This window comes from Molothrus aeneus, chromosome 2, assembly GCF_037042795.1.
Source record: "Molothrus aeneus isolate 106 chromosome 2, BPBGC_Maene_1.0, whole genome shotgun sequence".
In the NCBI taxonomy this organism is placed as follows: domain Eukaryota; kingdom Metazoa; phylum Chordata; class Aves; order Passeriformes; family Icteridae; genus Molothrus; species Molothrus aeneus.
Window position 1 is genome coordinate 18,739,501 of NC_089647.1, and position 24,620 is coordinate 18,764,120.

The 24,620-nt window shown below is 40.9% G+C and overlaps 1 protein-coding gene across 1 annotated transcript in view; it reads left to right on the top strand.

Moving 5' to 3' along the window:
• Positions 1-220: 220 nt before the first annotated feature.
• The window catches only part of BBX (BBX high mobility group box domain containing), a 137,094-nt gene continuing 112,694 nt past the window's right edge, over positions 221-24,620 (top strand). The window contains exons 1-2 of the mRNA XM_066572023.1: positions 221-269; positions 1,770-1,842. The gene's annotated coding sequence lies outside the window, so the exon portion shown is untranslated. The remainder of the gene's footprint in view (positions 270-1,769; positions 1,843-24,620) is intronic.

The following is a 24,620-nucleotide window of genomic DNA, read 5'->3' on the forward strand; positions in this document are numbered from 1 at the left end:
GAATGAGGAAGGTATAACGAAGCGATGCGAGAGCCGCCGAGGCGACATGCACGGCGGCGGGGCGAGAGGCACCGGCAGGCGGCTGCCCGCCCCCTCCCTCCCTGCCTGCTGCCTCCTCCCTCCCTCCCCGCCGGGGCGGGGAAGGACCGTGCCCGGGTCTCCCCCGCTCGCCGCCAGCCGAGCCGGGGGGCCGCGGGGCTTTAACCGTGTGCGGGGCGGATTCGCCACTTTTTCCGGGGAAGGCCCGCGGTTAAAAGTTTTCTGCGGAGGTGAGTGTGTGCGGGGAGGCCGGGGCGCCGCCAGGCCGGCGGTGGTCACTCGGGCCTGGGGCGCCGAAACCATTGCCCGTCCTGCTGGTGACACGTCCAAGTCCCGCAACCCGGCGGGGCGGCGGAGGGGCCCGGCTCGGCCGCCGGGGCAGGGACGGGGTGCCGGTCTCCATGTGGGCTCTCCCGGCGGCGGCACCTCCTCCCCGGTGGCAGCGGCGGCGGCAGCAGCGGGATCATCGCCCGGGCCCGCGGGGAGGAGGAGGGGAGCAGCAGGGAGGTGTTTGCTGCCAGCCTGCCTCGCCGGAGCCCGCCGGGGAGGGCAGCTGGGAGGGCCGGGGAGCCCCCCGCGCCGCCGCCCCTTCCCTGCGCGCCCGCCCGCCCCCAAAGGTGTTGTGCAGACTTTTCCCCCGGGAGGGTGAGATTTATGCGCTGCATTATTGCTCCTCTCCTCCCCCCTCAAAGCAAGATGGACTCTCTCGTCTCTCTCTCTCACTCACTCTCTCCCTCTCTCTCGTTCTCTCCCCCTCTCCCTGTGTCTTGTCAGCCTTCAAGATCGACATTTTGTAACTAGGATGCAAACTTGATGGTGACCGGGGGCGGGGGGCGAGGAGGGGAGATGGGAAAACCCTGGGTCACGGCGGTCTTTCTCCATATTTAATACCTTTTCTTTCCACCCCACCCCGGAGCCCGGATTCCGGTGGCCCTACACTTTGCACGGGCGAGGGTGGGCGGAGGGCGGGCGGCGGCTGCGAGCGCCGCTCCCCCCGCGGCGGCCGGGGGTCGCTCCCCGCGGGCTGCGGTGGCGGAGGGGCGGCTGGGCGGCCGCAGCACTCCGGGCGGCTCGGCTGGGCTCTGCCGGGGGGCAGCGGGCATTACCTGAAACTGTGCTCCAGCCTTGCAGCCTTCGTCCGTCGCTCGGTCTGTCTGTCTCTTTCCCCTGGTCGTTCTCGTACCTGCGGTCTGACGGCTTATTCTTCTTGGTAATTTTTGCGTTGTTTGGCTTATCCACGCGCGGGGATTGATCGCTCACTTGTGTAAGTTCCCGGGGGTTATTGTTATGTATGCCTCCTTGCAGATGGTGGTCAACTTTCTGCCTTTTATTTTGATAGTACATGCGAGTATCACTGTGTGTGCGTGTAAATAATTACGTGATGCATCTCTGTGTGTATGTATGTGGGTCTGTGCGCGCTCATAAACATGCATCCGTGTGAGAGAGAGAGAGAGACAGAGGAAGAACAACCCACCCTGCTGATGCACACTCAGATGATTTGCTCCATTTGCCCACTCCTAATGCCCTCTAAAGACACGGTGCATCTTTTGTTTGCTCCTTACGGTTTCCTGCGACTGTCATCTTGTTTTAATGACAGCTTAGCTGGGATGGGGGTGAGGAGGAAGCAAGTTTCAAGTTCTGGGATCTCTCCTCTTGTTGGCGATGTGGTGAGTTGCAATATTGTAAAATCATGGTGTGCTGATGATGTGCCTTTATTTGATACTTTATAGGTCACTATCACATGACAAAGACTTTGAGACAGCTTCATCTTCGTCTGTCTGTAATTTCCATTTGCCTTTCTGGGTAAGTATGTGAGCTGTACACATGAAAAAAGAACTTGGTTGTTGTTGATAAGATAGAGGTCCTCGTGCTGCCACTTTATATGAGGAAGATGCTTGTTCTGGTTTTAGCACCTCAGAAAACATGTCTTCTCCAGGTGCTAATAGCTACTGCTAGAATACAAAGTTTGTATGTAGGAGTTCCTCCAAGTAACCTGGAAATTAAAAGGTTGTGCATATTTAGAGCTCTCTTTGCTTATTTTTTTTTTAGTGGTGGTTTTTTCCCTTAAACTTTGTAAAGACAACCAGCTGATTGACTTAGGGCAAAAGTTTTAGACCAAAGTAACATTAGAATATGCAAAGTGTAACACACAGGTCGAAAATGTAATGAGCATGTAAAGTCCTTTTAAAATTCAGTGATAGAAAAGTTTGAGAATGTAAACTGAATAGGTAATTAGAAAACTCTGAAGGTCAAGAATCAATGACAAGTTTACCAGAACTGTGATGCTGATGCAACAGGAGTTTGTTCAGTTTTAACATGTAAACTGAGAGCTAATTAGAGTTCCATCCATGCTCATTCTGTGTCACTGTTTTTACTTTTGGCATTGATGAATGCAGATACCAATCAATTTAAAATATGTATCTTAGTGACTAATTTACTAGTATTCCCACATTTTCAGGTACACAGCAATTTTTTTTTTAATCTGCATGCTGGGAAAAGTTATGATAACTTTTGAAGGGTTTGACACCTTTTAAGCTGAAGTAGAAGTGGTAGTTTAAAGAAGGGGTTCTAAATTTTTGGGGTCGCATTTAAAAATGGCATGAAATGAGTGGCATTTGGAGCACTTCTCATACAATTGCCCATGCTGTCACTGACCTGCATTTGGCCCAAAATGGGAAGTGGGAGGTAGCATATCTTCTTGGTACTATTCTGCACATAATTAAAAACAAGACAGGACATGTATTTGGGGTAAGCTTAGTACTCATAAATGCAAATGTTTAACAACATACTCCTGACCTTTTGCAGGCAGTGTATAGCAGACATAGGATAAGTGACGGTCCCAAACATGCTGACTTGAAGGGGGCTGTTGGGAGCAGCTGTTCTGGTATGATATTATAACCACAAAGCTAGTGTTAAGGCTGGGGTAACCACTGTGGGCAGTTGGTTTGAAGGGAGAATTCTGCTGTTCTCCAGTTCCTGCAGATTTACACTCAAATTTCAGGTTTTTGGATTTTGTATGTGATGTGGTTAGTATGTGCAGGTCTCAGAGTATAAACACCAAATTCAATTACTGAATTTTTTTGTGACAGACTAGTTGCATAGGAGAATATTGCTTTTGGTTTTATAGTATTACTGACAAGGATTGTGTTCTGTGAAGAGTAATTTTTGCAAGTTTTTTTCTAAGTAAAAATGCTTGTGGAAATTCAAAACTGGCAGATAGGCTTCAAAATGTTGATCAGGGCTGAATACAAATGTTCTGATTTCTGAGCTTAATTTTCTGTGTTTTCAGTTAAGAGTCACTTGAGAGTGCTGTAAGTGCTATGGACATTTTATTTATTTCAAGTAATAGTAAAGGATACTGAACAAGAATAGCTCAGAGACCTTGACTCAGGTCTTGAGTCATTATCTGGTTTTAGTTTTGTTATGAAGTCTTTTGGATGCATGGAATGTTGACCTGGCAGTGAAGTGGTGATCATAATCTTCCCACACTTGGGGGACCTTGGTTTTGTGCATCGTGCTAAATGTATGTCTCACCTGATGTTGAACTGGCTTAAACAAAGAAAAGGGTAAGGTATCATATCATTTTTACCAAAAAAGCATAATAGGAGCTTTAGAGGAAGAGAAGAAATACATTTCCTTGTAGCTTAAAAAAAAGGCAATGAAAATAATGTGCCTAGTTAAGGTGAGAATAGAGGTGTTGTTAGGTTTGTCCATGACTAGAAATCTCTCTTTACTTTAGGGAGTTTTTATTTTGGTGAAAGGGAAGATTTCTTTTGTTACACATTCTCACTAAAGTAACTGTTCATGGCTGGATTTTAGTCATTCAGTCCTGACATACAGGAGTACTGGTTTGCTTGGTGAGTGCCATTGCAGGGCTGGTGTGTGTCACAAGATAGAAGGTGATGAGCTGCTTTGCAGGGGGCCTTGTGGATGTTTCAAAAATTGGCCCAAGCTCTCAAAAGTTTGTTGCACACTACTGTCCCTCTTGATACAGCAAGCTGCTAAACCATGTCAAGCAGGCATGTAATTTAGCGGAAACGTAGCTGGTTTCTGTGTGGAGGTAAACTGTGTGGAGTATTTAAGACGCTTGCCCTTGACCCTTTGGAGTTTTTTGGGGGCTGCTTGCTGTAAGCTTATTGCCTGCAAAACTTCCATTGGCTTCTGCAGGAGGTTTATTTAGGAAAGGAGTGTAGGAGTGATGGTGAGAGGAATTTGTCCATGTTTATTTTTCCCTTCAAGGAAGAAAACCTTTCTCTTTCATAGCTGTTGTGTGAATAATTAAAGACATTAAATGTCAGTTTTCCACATAAAATATCAGAGGTAATCATGCCATTATTTTATAACTAATGTTTTTCCTGTTCATCCGGAACGCTCTTAATACACTTTGTTCGTAAATTAGTGGTTCTGTAATTGGCAGTCCTGTAAGCATGTGAATATCTTGAAGCAGATGACAAGTCTTGTTAAATTCACTGGTATGATTGCCCACATTCAGAGCTTAAAGTTCTTCCAGGTTGCTGCCACTCATGGTCTAGGGGCTGAGGATGCGCAGTGTCTCTGGAGCTCATGAACATGGCATTAGGCAGGGCAGTCCTCTGGCACAGAGTTGGGGAAAGAGTGGTGTGAACAGAGGAGAACTTGACTGAATGAGTTGGGCTGAGGTGCTCTTCCACCGCATGTGGTGGTGGAAAAGGTGCAGGTAAGGTTGATGAGACCTGTGGTGTGCAAGGCACTGCTGTGATGTGAAGTTTGTAAATACACCTGCAGTGAAATTTGGATGCCTGGGAGGTGGGACGCTGCTTCTCTTTCAACAGTACATGGCTTGTGTAGTGCTCAGATCCCCCTCTTCATCCGAAGGCGGTTCCTTGGTGGAGGAAGGTACTATAAATTAAAATAGGAGCTGAAGTACAACTCTCATTTTATTTTTTGAGTGTGTTGCAGGGTGTCTCTGTGAGCTCTGGCAAGTGATGTAGTCAAAACCAGAAGCTGCTTTCCAAATTTTGGACCCAAGTTGGACTTCCTGTGCCCTGTCATGATGATGGCCTGCTGTGGCCACCAGTGGAATCAGCAGCACAGCTTTGGCCTGCTGATGGCTTCCAAGGTTTTTACTTTTAGAAGCATAGCCTTCTGTCCCTTGGTCACTTCTAAATGGAGAGTGACAGTACTTCCCTGTATCATTAAATCATATGGCGCCTCTATATTGGAACAGTTTTCATGAGTGATTAAAGTTTTTCAAAGCAGTATAGATACTGTTGTAGCTTACTGTAAACTTTAAAATTTATGTTTTCATTATTATTTAGGGGTCTGTAAAGCTGGATTGAACTTATTATATGTATTTCAAAATATTCTTGAAAAGAAATAGGTTAAAGTCATCTTTCTAACTTCTGTAGTGTTATTTCTTTTCCTTGTACCATCCCTTTCCTGGAGTATTATTGCCAGAAGCCTTTTTCTTCAGTTTCATGTCAAAAGATTATTAGGACTTACTTCCTTTTTATTATTTTGGTTTTGGTTTTTTTTAAGATCACTAATGATACAGTGTTTCTGTCTGAGAGTAATGGGGTGAGTGTGGTCCTGGTGGACATGGGAATTTCACAAAAGACTCCTACCATTTTGGGTAGTTTTGGAAAGGGTAATATCTGAACCAGCCTAAGGATTACTCTGAATTTAAAAATGGCTTGATGGGCTGCTGTTTTGCGTTGCTTGAAAAAGAAAAAAAGCACGTTATTTTCTCAGAATAGTGATATTATTAATAATTGGCAATTGTAGGCCTTGCCTTATTTATGTACTTCTGTCCTGTTTGATGAAGTACACAAGCCATACTGTAATCACACACACCTCAAGATCAGGAACAATTATTTTTTTCCCAGTTTTAGACATCTGAGATAAAAAGCTGCGAAGGAGCGTAGGCTTTCCTGCAGTCACTTAGCAGGTTAGCAGTAGCAGGGAATAGAATAAAATCTGCATCTGACTCCTTAGTTTTGTGTCCTTTCCCTTGCTCTGAAACTTTTCTGATAAGTGCTTCTCTTGAGGTGTGAGTAGACTCACTGAATTCTGTGCCACTTGGACATCTTCTGCCAATACTCCACTTTCATTCATAATGCTGTTTAAAAAAATCCCACCTTCAGAATGTTGTGAAGTTACTGACTTACAATTTGGTTATATTTATTGACAAGACAGTGTAAAGTAGGAGGAGAGCTTACTTAAGAGCCTTTGCCAGTAAACATGGTATTTAAACTGCTGTTTATTGCAGTATTTATTACCCCTATTTATTTAATACTAACTTGGTAAAGTTAATGCAAGGAAGAAAATTATTCTTCATAGTGATGTTTTTAAAATGTGATTAATGTGAAATAGTTCTTCACAATTAAATTATTTTTTCATATTCATAATCTAATGTAAAATGACAACTGATTTTCTTATAAAACATGGAATTGACAGAAGCAACTACTTTGGCACTCTGGCAGTATTGTGGTAGAGTAACTTGCTTACTGTACTTTTATTTCTAGAGATGGTAAACATATGTAAGATTTTCACGTTTGCTGTTTACCGGTGTTTTGTTACTCAAAATAAAAATTTGATGTAAAAATTGGAGGTGTATTTGAGGAGTAAAGCACACTTTATTAATGCCTGGGTGTAGACCTATTTGTAGTGTTTTCACAGTGGTAGCAGTGTTTTATTATTTCTAATAAATTTAATTACCTAAAAAATGAATCAACAAAGAGGAAAAACATGGTTTTGACACTTTCCAGTGTTGGTGTTTTTCCTTTATAGCACACAAATGCATAATGTAATAGCAAGTCCTTATGAGCGTGGACAATTCAGCATGTGAAAATAAACTGGCTTCAGGCATATCTGAGTACAAAGAAACCTAGTACAACAACATTTCAATTTTTAGCGAGGGAAAGGAAAGTTAACAGGATTTTATGAGGCTACACTAAGAAAATCAGTTGCTTAGGAAGCATGGAATTTTTATGGTCAGAAATCTTTCACGTGGGTGTCTCTAAATAAGACATTTTATAAAATGTAGCAAATGCTGAAAGTAAGAAGCAGCATTTTATTGACCCTTAATGTCACAGAGCCTCATTCAGCAAAGATAAAAATAATTCAGTGGACTAGCACAACATAGGATCTATGGAACTTAATGCAAGTGGAAGCTCTCTTGACAAGAAGCTTATCAAGTCCTGTCTACACCTTCCCTTTCTGAGGGAAAGTGGGAAGGTGTCTTCCCTCTGGCTGTGTGGTGTTTTGTTTGAGGGTTTATCATGTTTTCTTTCTGAAAGGCATTATGTGTGTAGCAAATTGTCTGCTTTGAGACATTGTGGAATGCCCCTAACTGCTTCCTGGCTGTGGGATCGCTCTCTTCTTACACAGGTGTAGGAACAGGAAGATTTCTGCCACCCTCACTCCTGGGAGGGGCTTTGTCCTGTGCTTCTGAAACCCCAGGGTCCCCAAGGCAGGATTAGGCACATGCATTGAAGGCCTGCTACTCGGTTCTGTTCCTGAGAACTGAGCTGGCCTGTTGCAGGATTCAAGTGAGGAAGTCTTAAGCCTGGCCCTGTGCACTGGTGAGCTGGGTAAAGGATTGGTGACTGTACTGTGCTGCAGAGTGTCAGGCAATGTTTCAGTGTTTGATGGCTTTCAATCAATACCTTTCACTTCATTCCCCAATATGTTTTTTCTGCTGGCTACATAAGGACTTTTAAACTTAAATCTTGTTAGAAGTTGTCCATCTTTTTGTTTTGAATATTTTGTTTTTCATTTGTACTCATGCCTTGCACAGTCAAGAGGTACCCAGCAATGGGAGTGGGGAAAGCATGTCACACAGTAATGGTTAGGATTACGTCTCTTGCAGTAGAATGGTACATCTTCCCTCTGCAGCCTGTGTGTTTTTCTATGAAACAAATAATTCTAAGTTTTTGTTTGTGTATGTGAGAGAATGCATTGTTTTGTGGTTGGCAAAGCAATGCTTAAGAGAGACTTCAAGAGAAATTTGAAGGTGAAGCTGGATAAAGAAAACATTAGATGAGAATGGAAGGACTGAGGGAGGACTTGATTTCTTACTTCATTTCATTTTTGTGGGTGGCTGTGTTTGGGTTTGCTTTCCTTAAGTGGTGGTCTTTGAGCCACATCCTGCCTACAGTGAACTACAGTCGGCAACATCATGCTGACTTATGGGGGAAGTACAGGAGCATCAGTTTCTCTGAACCTCATGGCTGAAGAGCCTGATCCTGCAGTTACAATTGTACAGGTGAATTCCTGAACAAAAAGCCAGAACCAGACCTGCATCATCAGCAATGTGCACCCTTTTGCAGGTTTGCTGGCTGAAGTTCTGGTGGCCTGTAATTCCTCAGGAAAGATGCAGATTTCACATTATCCTTAGTTATTGATGTGCAGATAGTCCTGCCAGGGACTGGCACCTGTTGTACTCACAAACTTATAGGCCATCCCTGACCTGATGGTGAGCTGGGAATAGAGAGAGACATTGCTGAAACATGCAGAGTTCCTGTAAATGAGAAGAGAGTGGAAGAGCATGAAGTGTGAGAATGCTATTTGGTAGATGATAAGTCTTCTGGCACGTAAGCCATTTTGTTCAAGTATGTTTGCTTCACAAGTTGGCTGTCTGTCTAGGGAAAGAAAGCATTCTGATGTACTTCAAATCAATGGGCAGAGATGATAGATTTGGAAAGAAGTACCATTTTCACCTCCACTTCTTTGGTAAAACTAATTTCAGCTGTTCTTTCTCTTTCCAAAAGGTTTCTTTATATCCAAATTTCATGTGGAGTAGTGTAAACTTCTTGCCTAGCTCAGTTCTAATCAGTCAGTGTTCCATGCTGCAAACTTCTGAGTTCCAGGGTTTAGCTTTTGTTTGAATATATGTGTAATTCTTTTTCTTATTTAAGTTTCTTTATTTGTATTCCCTCTGATTTGTTTGAGATGCTCTTTCATACATTGTGTTAAACATCAATCATCAAATGCTCGTAATGTATTTTGAAACAAGTATGCAAAATTGCAGCATGATCCTGCACTGATTACAGAACTATAGCATATGAATTAATAAGAAAATAAAACCAGCATAATTAATTTCCAGCTGCTTTTGGAGAAACAGAGGTGTTTATAGGGGAAAATTTGGTGTCTGCAAATTAAAGAATGACAAAGCTGGTAGCAAATATATTAATGCAGACAATTATTCACAATTTACTTCCTCTGTTGTATTGATTAAAAATGTGTTTTAGTGCTGACAGAGTAAACAGAAGCTCCAGTGCCATTCTTCTAAAATGGTTGGACTAAATAAAATGCACAAGTGTCAGAAGTAGAGCAAGGAAAGGAAGTTTTTAACTTTATTTCTTAGTGTGGAAGACCTTAAATAAGGAAAGTAAATTACAGATAACTAAGTGTAATGGTGGAATTTGTCCATTTCTTATTCCCATGAGATGTCCATTAATATGAGAAAATTGCCCATTTGTGTGTGTGTGTTAAATAATTTTTGAGTGTTGAGTATTTCCCTTGCATCTCTTGTATGTGCTTGTGTTTGTCTGTCTCACCTCAGCACGGTGTACCAAAGCAGCAGAGGGTAAATAAAGTCCATGGCTGAAAGTGACCCCGGTAAAATCTGCCACAGTGTGAGCGCCCTTGCCATAGTTTGGTCCTTCAGAGTCCTTTGGAGGAAGCTGTTGAAGGGATCTGGATACTCAGTTGCCGATTTTGAAATCACTTTGTTTGCTGCTACTCAGGGTGGGCCTGTTGCTCAGGTGGGAGCTCCAAACAAAGCTTTTGGGTCTGTGCGCCTGCGACGTCTTCCTGGTTTTTAATCAGCAAAGGAAGATCCTGCCCTCCTGAGAGAGATGTCTAGAGGAAATGGATTATTTATTTATATAGTGAAGTGGACTCTCGAGGATGTCCCTGTCAAGCTTTCTGTTTTGCTGCGCCATGTGCTGACGAGGCCGAAGTGAGTGAGAGGATGCTGCAGTGCACTGAGGGAAGCACCTGAGAAAACTGACCAGATACTGTGTTTTGTCTAAGAAGTGTTCTGCTGGTTTCTCTGCCGCGGCTGATCTGGTTTCTGTGTGCAGCCTTGCTTTTCTGGATGGACCCACAGGGCTGCATTTGACGTTTGCTGTTACTCTTCGCAGAAAGAAGGAAATCAAAATGGGAGGTGAGGTTGTCATCACAGACGTGCATTGGGTTACATGAGAGAAGGGCACAGTTCAGATCTACAGTGGGGACAGTATGTGTTCTCTTATTCAAGGATCCTAGAGGGGAAAAAAATATCTTTGAGTGGGGGATGGTGTTTTGTGGAGCTCTAACAGGCTTTGCAGAGACTGAGTAGGGCTGAAGGAGAGAGTGGGGGCAGGCACACTGAAAGCAGGGGAGGTTTCATGCCTCCTATTCTTGGCCATTGTGAGCCCCTCTCTACGTACACTCCCGTGTCTGCTGCCTTGACATTCCAGTTATACCTACTGAACTGATTTAAATCAGGATTGTGCTCAATAAACATGTGGGTTAAATTGGTGCTTGTCATCTCATTTTGCTTTGGTATTTTTGTTTTTTCAGGAGCAGTCTCCATTGGTAGACGCCATTAAAATATGTTGCCCAATTTATCCTTTACACTAAATTAGGCACTACTTTTTTTTTGTTATTTCAGAGCATGCACTGTATTCCTCTACACAGTTTCTAAGTGATTTCATGGCCTGTATGCATTTATCTAGATTGGAACTGTTAAGAAAGTTTTTATTTAGGACATGACAAATTATGCCTTTTTTTGATTGTGGCCTTTAAAAATGTCCTACCTAATAAAATTATACTCATGCACAAACACACAAATAAATGTAAATAGATTTTGCACTTAAAATAAAACTAAAATATTATCCCTAGTAAGGTAACTAATTCTGCTTAAGTGAATGCAAGCTTTAAGAACTAACAGAACTCAAACTTCTTTGTTTTCTCAGAAGAGAAGGAAAACAAATAATCTTACTCTTTCAATTTGCAGTTAGTTTCCCGGCTTTACAGGAAGTGCCATTAAGTGACTTATGGAGCAAAGACTCTGAAGATGCAATGGAAAGTATTAGTTTCAGATAACTTAGTTCTAAACCTAATACTTGCTCTTGGTACTTCAAGGAAGACTTACCTGTTGAGTGTTTGAACTTTGTTTACAGTTTTGGCATCAAACATTTGCAATTTATTTTAATATGAATTGAGTTACATAATATTACAGTGGAATTTAGCATTGGTTTGTAATTTAAAGGCAAATTGCAATTAGTATTTTTTTGTTAAATTACATCTAGCAACAATAACATCTGAAATGCTGATATGATTTCTTTGTTCAGAAAGAGTTCATTTGTAACAGTATCTGTTTCTGTTAAGCAGAATATATTTTTTTAGTTGACTTTAGCATCTATTATCTGGTTCCTGTTTGTAATAGCAGATGCCTTGGGCAGTATCTTCTGCCATTAAGGAATGCAGAGTAGCTCACTAGGTAACACTGTGGTCATATTTTGTTGTTGTTGTTGTGCATGCTAGACCCCTCTGTAGCTTCTAAAAGATAGAGATCAACAGATCTCTGTTTACACAGATACGTACTTAATATTAAAAAATTAATTATTTTTAAATTGCTGTTACAAGCTTTCCATTTGACTATGTGGTATGTGATTGTGACTTTAATGGTTGAGGTGGCACTTTACAACATGCAGGAAGGAATCTAGCACTGCTGGTCAGAGAAAGCAAAACATGAAACCAGGTTGTTACTGGATGCTGCATGTATTGCTAATGTGTTAGAGGGAAAAGAAATAAGGAAAAAGAAATTGGTATATATGCCATAGCAGCTCTGTGGCTGAAACGAATTCTACCCCCCACCCTACCAAAATATTAATAGCATCCGTGCAGTCAAAAAGCTTGATAACGTGTATTGACTCTGCAGCTCCATGCATTTTTTCTGCAGCAGGGGAACTGTGTAGCAGTATTTGTGACCATTAAGGAATGCAGAGTTAGACCTCCGGTAAGAGAAGAGGTGTGCTCAGAAATGCAGTGGGCCTGAGGCCTGGTAGTGCAGTTACACAAACTGTGTACAAATGCAGTTTTGCCCTTGCCTCCCAAAAAGGAGGAATTACACACTTCAAGAAGTGGTTTTATGGCCTTCGCTCTCTGGTAGGATCATAGGTTTCATGATCCTGTCTTTGTCCTGGTTTTCTATTTTCTTTTGTATCAATGTATAGGGTATTCAAAGTCTCAGCAGTTATTGTGGTCTAGTAGAACTAAATATGATAAGATTAGAAAGCTGAATAGAAATCAGAGGAAAATTGGAGCAAAGGTCAAAATGCTATTGCAAGTTGCAAACATTTAAAATGGTCAGTTTTTATAAAGAAATAAAAAGAAAGCATTCCTTAAAAAATTAAAACAGGAAAATTACTGACTATTTCTTACTCTTAAGAGAACAAGGCAAAGTAAGATGAATCACTCATCCTGAAAGGGTCGTCATTTTCATTTTCACATACATTTGATTCAAGATCTGTTAGAAAATAGCATAGTCATATATTTAGGTAACTTTTTTGATAGGAGCTGTTTATTACTGAAGCATTCATGTTTTTAACTGCTCTAAAACAATTAGCTTTTTTTTAACATAAGTGTTCCAACAAAATGCTTTTTTTACTTCTCACCCACCATGCTGTTCTTGTGGCACTCCACCTGGAGAACTGCATCCAGCTCTGGGATCCCCAGTATAACAAAGTCATGGACCTATTGGAGCAAGTCCAGAGGAGGGGTATGCATTTGATCAGAGGGCTGCAGCACCTTTCCTATGAGAACAGGCAGGGAGAGTTGGGATTTTTTGACTTGAGGAAGACATGGCTCCAGGAAGACCTTGTAGCAGCTTTCCAGTACCTCATGTGACCTATGAGAGAGATGGAGAGGGACTTCTCATGAGAGCAGATTGTGACAGGACAAGGGGGAATGGCTTCAAACTGAAAAAGAGTAGATTTAGATTACATATTAGGAAGAAATTCTTTACTGTGATGGGATGACTGCACTGGCTTCCCCATCCCTCATTGTTCAAGGCCAGGCTGGATGGGACTTGAGCAACCTGGTCTAGATGAAGATGTCCTGCCCATGGTTGGGGAGTTGGAATTAGATGACCTTTAAGGTCCCTTCCAACCCAAACAATTCTGTGATTCTACAATGTGGCTGATTTTATAATTACTGCATTTTCATAGGATTGAATTATTCTTGTCCTGACTTGCTTCTTCCTCCCCTCCCCTTATAGACGCATGAAATGTTGAGGCTTTCATTCCTTTCAGAAAATAAATATTGGAGCCAAGATTTTATCAGGAGAATTTGTATCTTTGACAGTGTTCTGTCTGAAATGTCTCAGAGAAACCTGTTAATCTGCATGTGCTTAGCAGTGTTCTCCTGCTAGGTTACACTGGAATGGGCTACTGGTCAGGCTACAAAATCTGGGTATAAAATTCAGTTTGGTCTGAAATCAGAGTTGATATGAGCTTGTGCAATTCCACTGAGGCTGCTGAACAGAATTTGGTTGTGTTAGTCTGGGGGATTGTGGCAAAACCAGTGAAGAGACGTGTGTGTTTAAAACATTGCTGAAACTACATCAGTAGCACTTGATCAGAAGAATGAGACACCCTCACTCCTTTGTACTTTTTACTGAGGGCCAGGGGAAGAGGTGGCAGTGGGTAATGGTGATGGTGACAATCAAAACTCACTTTTTGCCTTTTTCTTTTGAGAGTTAGATGGATGAACCTAGTGAAATAATCAACCAGCAGTCCATATTTAGATGATGGGCCAGTCTTTTTTTTGGAACAATATTAAACTGAGGAACCAGAAGCATTTCTGCAAGTGCTGAACCAAAGTAGTCTCTGCCTAGCAGTCTGCTTTTGTGGTGGCTGTAGCCAAGCACAGAGGAGTGGAAAAACAGGTGCACTGTCTTAGCCTGAGCACTTCAAGTTTGTGTAAGGTGAACTGCAGAGGAATGTCCTTTGCAAAGTATCATACATGTTGTGCACTGTCTGCAAAACAGATTCTGTTGCTTCCCCTAGTACTTCTCCCACACACCAAAAGTGATGGGGGCAGCTTACCATATGTTTGATTTCATCCATCTCCCATCCAAAAAAGAGCTGTGCTGTTGCCCAGGAGCTGCACCCCATTAGGTGTAAGCACTGTCATGCTGAGTTCAGTGAGAACTTTGTTACAGACTTCAGTGGAAATAAAGATTTTCTTAAAAGTCAGAATTTGTGGATCTCATTGAGATCTTAAAGGATCATGTCTACTCTACCAGTGTCTGGTAAATCTGGTGATTGGCTTGAATTTTCCAGTTTTACAAATGTGATTGAAAGTATATAGTAGCCTTAGAATAAAGGTAGAGTATGCCACTATAGCCTTTTCAGCTATGGAGACCAAATAGAGCAGTTTCATCATTTGCAAATGTGGGGTGGTGATAGCTTCTGCCCGTGTCAAGTGTTGTCCAGTTCCTGAAAGAAGAACTAGTTAGTGAGTAGCAGGGCAGAAAGTTGAGAAGAGTTGTCCACCTTTGTTGGTTGGTTTTTGTTTTTTTTTGTTAGCTCTGTCAGGATAAAATGGCAGTTGCATTAATTGTAGTTGTGTGATAATACTTGGGGAAAATTTTACACTGAGGCTTGTTGATTGTGAAGATCTAGAAAAAGATCTTTCTCTGCTTCTTCCTCTGGAGAGATAGACTTCAGGTCCACCCTACCAGAGAATCAAAACAATTCACTTTCTAAGCAGGTATATAACAAACCTTTTAAGAGTGTGTACTCTAGAACACAGGTAGTGTTGTCATTTATATATTACGTATTCCATTAAACAGCATGTTTTTAGGGTGTAATAACATTTTATTCTTCTACTGTGTGCTTTTGTAGGCATCAACTAACTGCATTTTAAAAACATTTCAGAACCAGTGCTACCCACCCCCATTTTGCAGTCTGCAGAGTAGACTCAGGGATATTCAGGTAAGACCAAGATGACTGGTGGTAGAATGAAGTATGGAATTCCTAAACTTCCTGCAAGTTCTTACATGACTGTTAAACTTACTGCACCGACTACCTCTTTATTACTAAAATATCTGCCCTGTGCATATTACTTTCCTCTGTTGGTTGGTGGAAAAAATGGTGATGAAGTGTTACATGTTGATATCTAGCTTCCTGGTTGAGTACTTGTGAACTTAGACTGAATGAAATCAGCATTGTGGCAGTGTGGGGTTTTGCAGCGTACTTTGTAATTCAGGTGCCAAGTTTGAACTTACAGCTTAGTATTGGGTCAGTAACAAGCACATCTAGTGTCTTTCAAAACAGTTAACAACTGAGAATCCATGGATCTTGTGCTTTCATTTCTTAGGCTAGTACAGTTCAGAACTGTGGACTTGTGTGCACCTAGGGTCTGTTTTCTCAGTTGGTAGACAGTCTTGAGCATACCAGAATCTGATTTACAGAAAACTCTTAATATCTTGTTCACCTTCTGATTTCAAATTTAACTATCTGTATGCTATACTGTGAATCTGTAGATCCCAAGGAAGTTATCTCCCATCCTTGTTCTACAGTTCCAGCTAGTGCTATCAGGTTTTTTAACTACTCACCTTTTTTTTTAAATGTGATCAAATTTGCATCTTTTGGACTGAGTCTTTTCATCTCTTGGGTTTATGTTTAGGACAAGGGCCTTGCAGCATTATTCTAGTAATTCTGTCTGCAAGAAAAAAAACCCGAAACAACTGAAAAACAAATTCTAAAAAAAAAAAAAACCCAACAAAACAAAATATGGGAAAACAGCCTATAGATTTTAAGGAGCTTGTCCTGAAGAATGCTGGTCCTGCTTGTTGTCCAAAGAATTGATTTTTATTTCACACATACAAAAGTTTTTTGTCCATTCATTTTTAAGAATTGTGCTTCAGTTGTGGAGAGCACAAAGATCTTTATATACTTGATTATTTTAGGGCCCAATCCTGCAATGCCTCTGTCATAGCAGTCTCCTTGAGCTATTGCAGTTGCAGGATTGAAGCTGCACATGCAGCTAATCTTACAGGGGCCTGATCCTGCTCTGAGACCTTTTGGCACAGATCCTTGGGCACGTGCACAGTTCTGGGTAAGCTCTTGTGGCTTGGTATCAATTAAGCAATGGTGTAGATGGATCTCATTGTGTATTCCAGTTTATGTAGCAGTGAGGTTCCTCTTGGAAATCTCATAAAGCAGGCTATGTGCAGAAGTTGTTAAAGTCTGTAACCTGGGTGATTTTTCTCAAGAAATAAGATAATTAGATTCAGATCTTTCTTCTTTTGTCCTTGAAATGTAAAGCTAAACAGTTGACAGGGAAAGTAGATCAATAAGAATATACGTAAAATAAAAAACAGAAGGAGCAAGTGGCCCAGTAGTGTTTGGTTTGTTTTGTGGGTTTTGTTTGTTTTTAAATACTTCTTTCTCCATTAAGTACATGAATAAAGTAATTAATTTATGTAACTTCTTGGGAAGTTCCCTCAATAAAAGTTTGCAAAAGCCAAATAATGTTTTTGTAGAAAAATAAATATTCTGAGAAAATGTAAAACAAATCTTATCCTGACAGCTAGGCAATAATGCTTCAGATGGGAACCAGGCTCAAGCCGTGTCGTGACTCTTCCTTGACCTGGAGCAGATGTTTCTGTCTCCTTGGAGAACTCACAACTTTAAGTGAAGTTGATGCTGGTCAGTTTTTGCTGCTGGTGTTCAGAATACTGTGCAATACTTTCAGGAAGTTCTGAAAAACAGTACTTTTCAGTCTGCTGCTACTTGGGAGTCCTGTATTGTCAGGTCCAACTGACTTACACTTAGCAAGGGGAGTATGTCTAGTCAGAGTATGAGAAGTGTGTTTATGCTTCCACTGGTTTCAAAGCGTCCTGAAGAATAAGGTACTAGCTCGACTCTCTGGTACTCCAGTTAGACTGCCATGGGCTTGCAGACATGCAGAAAGTTAGCTCAGGGTTCTTCCTGCTGGACTAGTAGCATTGCAGAATATAGGACTCGTGAGAAATAAAATGAAAATACAAGGATGTGTCAGAATATGATTCACTTGCATCAAAATGAAATTTCTTACAAGGTCCTAGTATTTACTTCTTTTGCACTACGGTGTTATTGAGACCTGCAGTGAGTGTTGGATCTGATCCACTATGTTGCTAGAGCATGCTTTTTCTTTTTCTCTGTAGCCAGGGACTGAAGGTGGCTCTTAGATACATATCTGGGGTTACAGTGAGACTGGCATAACATCAGGGTGCTCCAGAGCAGGGAAAAATCTGAAGCAAATAAGCTCTGGATAAGGAGGTGTCTGTATTCCTAACGTTCACAGTGAGGTAGAGAATAGTGATGCCTGTCCTGTCCTTGCAAGGTGCTGGCTGTGTTGGGGTTAGGTAGAATATGCTCTGTGGTTCTAATTCCCTTGTCATCCAGATTGATGACTCTTCTAGAGCTCTTTACCAGTTTGTCTGTCTGAATTTCCTGTAGTGGAGATTGGGATGGGTAAGGACAGCTGTGAGAGGAGCATTTTGGTGCCTTCCAGACAGACACTGACATACCTCAGTCTGGGAAAGATTCTCAGTGTTGGAGCAGAGGTGTGGTCAGAGATTGTTGTGAACACCTATGAGCTTTGCCTTGTAAGTTAATTATGTTGTTACTAGGACCTTAAAAATATATAAGAGTAAGGGGTTGTGTGTGAGGGGATATGATGGCTGTCAGAGACAACCTCACTTCTGAAGTTACCAGGGAAGCTAGCGAGATTCTGAAACTTTTTATTTAGAACATACAATTTATGTTCTTCAGGTATGCTGTGCCAGTTGATTTATAGCCTGACATTTTGTTATTGTTTCAGTCTTGAGCAAAAATTCGTTCTGTTTATGGGTTAAAAAAGATACTCTTGCTGCATTTCCTTTTGCTGTGGATCTGTAATTACTGTTCTTGAGTCCATTTATGAACTACTGAAGGCCTTTAGTAGACATGATTTGCTTTTGACATGAGGAAGAACTGTTCCTGTTTCAAGTCTGTTGACAGTTTTTCTCTAGCAGAAGGAAGTTCCAAGGAGCTAAGTTTGCTACAGTTCGCCTCAAGTACGCAGCATGATAGATCTCCCAAATTCACTAAAGCAGTTGTGGGATGGTAGGGGGGAAGAAGTGCTCCCCAACTGGTCTTACATTCTTGTTCATCTGTAACAAATCACTTGACTCCAAGAACAGACAGGAACAGGTTTTTTGAGGTTGTTGATTAGGTTCATGGAGTCACATCATCTGCAATTCTCTGTGCTCTTTCAGTTTAGCTATTTGGGATAGCAGAGGTTTGGCTTAAATAAAAAGAGAAACTCATCCCTTCCCAGTGACTGCAGCTGCTGTTGTCTTTTGCATCTCCACAAAGTAGGTGTGAGAAATTGCCTGTCAGAGGGGCAGAAGGCAACATGTGAGATGCGAGGATGAGGATCCATGCATCTTCACCTTCTTGTTACTGTGGTGGAAAAGTCTTTCTATTCCAACTGTCTTATTCTTCTTTGGAGAACTTGACTCATTCATTAAGTTGGCCATGTATGATAGAGGTGGCTGGACGAGGAGAGGAAAAACGTAAAACAGGAAGCCAAATTGCAATTAAAAAGTCAATACATGGAATAGGGTCTTTCGGGAGAACTAGACATGTTATCACCATATAAAAAGTTAAGCATATATGTAATTCTTCATAAGACTGAGGTTGTTATTTGGTTTCAAAATTGCACCTGAATGCAAGGATTTTCGGTCTAAATTTGTATTATTTCTGTGTGGAATCTATTTTGAATATGTGAAATTTGCTAGTGGTGACAAGTATTTGATCATAATGTTATTTTAAACTTGTGCACATCAGCTTCCAAAACTTAGGACTCTTGACAGATATTTAAATATTTAAAACACCCTCTATAAGATTACTAAATCCAGCAGTTCAACTATATAAACAATGCTAGGGATAATGAACCGGAAATATTCAAAATGGCATACCCTCTACATAAATATTTCTCTCTTATTTCAACATTCACCAGGGTGAATCGCAAGAAAAGTAACTCCCAAACATTTATTTGTTTTAGCTCACTAGTTTACTGATGATCCAAACTTTCAGGGAAACCCATGAAGTCCCACAAGGTGGCAGGAGCTAACTGTTCTATAATAGACCATATAATAGACCTAAAGGAAAAGAAAGATAATAAACTCGTTTTGCTAGTGGCATGCATTCAGATCATAAGCCGGTTAGGCCAACATTTCAAAACTCCACCTTTGTGCTTCTTATACTTGTGAATATTTTTGACAAATGAATAAGATTCTGTCCTCAAGAATCTTACTTCCAGACAGAAAATTCAAGCATTCTTACTTGGTCAACAAAACAGGAACTTTATTTTCAGTAAGTGGTGGTAATTTGCTTATAACGTGCATTGTCACTGTAAATGGAGAATGGGTGAATCCATTCAGGAACTTGGTGATAATTGACATTCCCAGTTTAACAAATTGGCAGTGAGCATCTCCAACTTACACATTCACATTGACACTGTAGGAAGGCTGATCATGAGGTGGGACAAAGGGCTGAGGAACTGCAGAAGCAAAAGAATTCTCTGCTGCTTCAGTGAGGCTGCAGAGATATTTTACTTTGGAAACTGAAGAATCAAAATGTCACTAAAAGTGTTAGAGTTAGGGGATTATTGGCAATAATAGCTTATTGTAACTAGTGAGACAGTATTGGCTAGTATATAGGACGTAAGGCTGAAATTTTGTTTTTCTTTTCCCAGTGCCCCAATCTTTATTTAGGCTGCTGGAATTCTTATTCTGCTTTTCTCGCTTTTATTTCCATATACCTGTTGATGGGCCAGCACTTTCCTGAAACATTCTGTGATCAGGATGTAAAGCACAGCAAAAAGAGCAAGGGGGTTAATCAAGTATATCTCCTCAAAAGCATGATTTAAGACCTGTGGTTATATCCCCATGCTTGCTTAACCTTGCACTTTGAGTTCCAAGTCTTGTTTTTAAAAAACCTCTTTGTACTGCCTTAGAAATCCATGGACTGGAGGGTTTTAGTTGGCAGAAGTAACACTGAAAGAAACAGTAGTAAGATGAAGTGGTTATCTCTGATTGAGTGGACCACAAAGTGTTGGTTTGAGACTTGTGAATCTCGTGATTTGTGTTTAGAGATTTTATTTTATATCAGCTGATGTCCATTTTTGGGGTTTTTTTGAGCGAGAGGACAAATATGTACATTAACCAGGTTATTTTTGGGAATGTGAACAGTGCTGCTTATGTGGACAGACAGTGCAATTCAGTAGGACTAAGACGAAACATTCAACAGAAAAAATGCAAATCAACAGATTCAACAGAAACAGTGCAGTTCAGTAGGACTAGGTGAAACAGCTACCTAAAATTAGGTAGCTTTCTTAATCAGCAGACAGATACTACTACAGATAATTCAACTCTCATAAGAAATTTAAAATTCCATGCCACTCCATGTCAATTGCTTGTCATTATGCTGTAGAGAAAGTTTCTAAACCTGTGTTATGGGGATATCTGTAGTAGCCGTATAAGGTCAATGAAGTGAAAATCCTTCCATGCCTGATATGAAATAGTATTAATGAAAGGAACTTGCTACACAATTGATTTTAAATGTTTTTCACTTACAGACCTATTGCACTAGTGTGTTGTCCCGTAAAATACCTACACCTCACTAGTGACAGGGGGGATGGGATGAGATAGAGATGAGTATTCTCAGCAGCTGCCACAAAGACATAGCATAAACCATTGTCCTGCCAAAATACGTGAGCTTCAGGAACATTTATTTTTATAACCCTATTTGCAGGAATGCTTGAAATTTAGAAAAACCTTTGGGTTTAGAGCTAACATGAGTAATTTTAGTGGCTGCAGTCAGATGATACTTATAGTTTCAAGTGAAAATTCTGTGATTTTCAATTGTTACACCTTTCATTTGCCTCTAATTTGAAAGAAAGCCTAGTTTTTACATAAAAATCTTCAAATAGTGATTAGAAAGTAAATAATTACCAAGGATTCAGCATTTGATGGATGTACTAGTGAAAGTTGTTCAATGCAGTTGAAAAGGTGCATGATTCACAGAGTAATGTACCAGTAGGATCAGGACTCTCAGCTGCAGATTATTAAGTAATTGTTCCTTATTGAAACGAGCCTGGCTATATCTGTCATTTCTTCTGTTTGAAATTTTCAGTCACACAAGTGAGGTAGATGCCTCACTTCCATTGCAACTCAGAAGCAGTGGGTCACTTATACTGATGTGAAATACTTGGAAAAAACCCTACATACCTGTATGTAAATATGATGAAAAAATCAGTTTCAGACTTTAAGATGGAAGATCATGTATTACTGTGGTGTCTGTGTTCAACGGTGTTAGGTGTAGTTCCAGTACGCTGCAAACGTGGATGTTAATGTGCCTTGCAGAGTTTGCTACTGCTGCCTCTTCAGACTACTGTGGCAGGGTAAAGTTGGATTCTTACATTTCTTTATGCACAAAAAGTCAGCGATCATGATAATGATTTTCTAACCCAGGGTTAGAAAGAGTAGTGCAAGCAACTAATTTTAGTTTAACCACACAGTCAATACAGAAAAAGGCTCTGGAGTGTATAGTGTCATATGTCTTTTTGGGCAGAGGAGTAGCTTTCCAGAGAACAGTGGTTCTGGGGGATGGCGTTTCTCAGCAGTGGCAAATAAATGATAATGAGAGATACCTGCTTTGTGGTGTACTTAAAATTGTTATACTGAACTGGGAGGCTTAGTAAAGGTTATTGAATAATTTGGCAATTGATGGCAATTGCTGTATAACTCCAAATTAATTGCAGTATTACTAGAGAAACAGGTGGGAGATGAAGAGGACTGAACAGGGCATGTGTCCCTCCAACATAGGTATCTTCTTCCAGGGAACCCAGGGTCTTCCCTCCTTATCTGCCAAATCCTGTCTTAAATGCCTCAACTGTTTGTTGAGTTTGGTTAATTCAGGGACAATTGGAGTTGCCCCATCTGCCAGATTCCCTGCTGAAGTGCTGAGTGCCCTCTGTTCTCTGTGACCAGCTTGGGAATGCAGGGTATCACTTGCCTCTGGTAAATGCCCAGCTCAAGAAAGAGTCTAGCCAGACAAATGGGCAAATATATACTGCCTGTTTAGTAACTAAGCCCAGAGTTCTATGCATCCCTCCCAAGTCTGATTTGAGGTCTAGAGAGTTGGCTGTGCAGCATGCAGGGTCTTATGAAGAAAAAGTGGAGAGAGTCTTCATTATGAAATTTTTGGGAACACCTTGCTCAAATGTAGCATTTAAAAATACATGTTGATAAAACCCAGCGTCATGTCAAATCTTAAGAGTATGTCTCTACGTGGTTTTGTGGTCACCCAAGGGTTCTTTCAATAAGGCAGAACAAGTATCAGTAGGGGTTTGGCAGTGGTTTGGCAGTGATAGCATGGAGCTCTGTTATGTGCTAGTTGAACTTGCATTGAGTAAGGAAGGGGAGGTTAGATCATGCGGAGTGGGGCTGTGCTGCTGCGCTTGGAGTTCCTGGTACTTGATTTGTTGGTTTAAATCAGGTTGCTGTTTCTAGGAGCTACCAAACTACTGAGTCTCTGGGGCCAGTCACTGACAATTGGTGCTGATGAGACAAGGACATGTCCTGGACATTGCTTCAAGAGGCAAGATCTGGTTAGGCTTTGGTAGCAACTATCCCGGTGCTAGGAGGTTGCAAATCCTGTTTGTGGATTTCTTTTAGAGCACTGGATGTTGAAAACAGTACTTTCTCTTGGGAAATGATTATTCAATTAACTGGGTATTTATTTGGATAATAAGTTATGTTGTTGTTGAAAGTGAAAACTAGTTGGGGGTAAGATCTGCTTATTAGAGGGATTGTTCTTGGGTTTTATAGGAGTGAGGGAAGCAGGGGAGGATGAGCTTACTGCCTTTGGTGCTTGGGGTAGAATTTTTGCCCTGTTTTTCTGCCCTTCTGTAAAGAAGCTGTTATTGAAAACTGGAGTCCTTGGTAATGTATGGGAAATACAGAAGTAAGCGCTAAGGCCTCAGCGCTGAGACCAAGTTACCTCTGTTTCTCTAAAGTACCTAGTGTTTACCAACCCATTTAGTATCAGGGCTGTGTTTAACATTCTCCCCAACCCTCCCTCCACTCTCTGGTAGAAAAAGTAACATTAAAAAAATGATAGAACAATTAGTGTGCTGGAGATTTGCATAGGTATCTGTTGATAAGGAGTTAATCTTTGTGCATTGGTTTACAAGTGATGCTGTTAAATTCACAGGTCACATGTTCACCCAAGCAAAAGATGAAATTGTAATACTGGAATCACTTTAATATAAATGTAAATGTTGGAGAAGATGTTGAAGTACACCAAATCACTTGTTACTACAGTCTCTTGCTTCTAGAGGAGCACACTTACCCTTGCTCAGGTGTTTTCAGCACCAAAGCTAACAGTTGCTTTTGTTCTCCTGCCTTTTCCTGGGCTGTACCAGGGTCCCAAAGAGCAGCAATGGTGATCAGCTAGTTGAGAGATGCAGGGATGCAGCTGATGACTTCTCTAGAGTTTAAGAACAGCATCTTGGAGTTTTTTGGTCTCCTATGGGCCATTGTACTGCTCTGTTGCAGTTCAAAGTGCAGTGGTGGAAAAGTATCAGTGGGTCTCTGCAGCAACTGCACTTGACAGCATGATTTTTTTGTATAAAAAGCTCTTACTGTGAACCTGTGTTTAATTTAAGGAGTGCTGGACAAGTGCAGGAATAGGACAGTGTGTATGACTGTCAATGTTGTACCTTGAAAAGTATAGTGGCTTTTCTGCACATAGAACAAGGACATATGTTGGGTTGGGGTCTGTAAAGCTCCTTTGCTAAAGAGTAGCCTATCTTAAACCTTTTCTTCCTGTCAAAGTTAAAAACAAAAAAAAAAACCAAAAACCTTGTGCTTGTATATGTTAATGCTGTTACTGTATTGTATTTATATGGGCAGCTATCTAACATGTAGATTGGAATCTGTGTTCCTTGCATCCATGCTGGAGTGGCAGGAAGAGACCCACCCTCTTCTGTGGTGTTCCACACATGTATTTTAGACTTCAGTGCAAGCATCCTGTATGATTTTTCTTGATGAAGAGATGTGTTGTATTTCTATGCGCAATATCACTTTGCATACTTCATTAACTTCTGGTGAGTGAAGCTAGAATGTAGAAAAATAAATTGGTTGGGGGAATTTTTTTAGGGGGGGAGTTGCATTTTTGAAGTAAAATACAAATTTTTACTTTTGGTAATCTGTATTTTTGTATTTTCTTGAAGTGTTGTGTAGTAAAAACTTCTTTTAACCCTGAGTCCCACACAAACACTGTGGAGAAAACCATGGACCAGAGGATAAAATAACACCTTTTTTTTAATTGAATGAGAAGAATTTCTCATTTAGTTTTAGATGGTATGCGGACAAAACATAGAGAAGCTTTTAGAGGAGACCATTTAATAGTCACGGATTCACATCTGGCTTCGGTGTCAGGTTGTTAGACAAGAGCAGACGTCATCACAAGGGATGTTACAGCAGATATTTTGCTCTGGTATAAGAA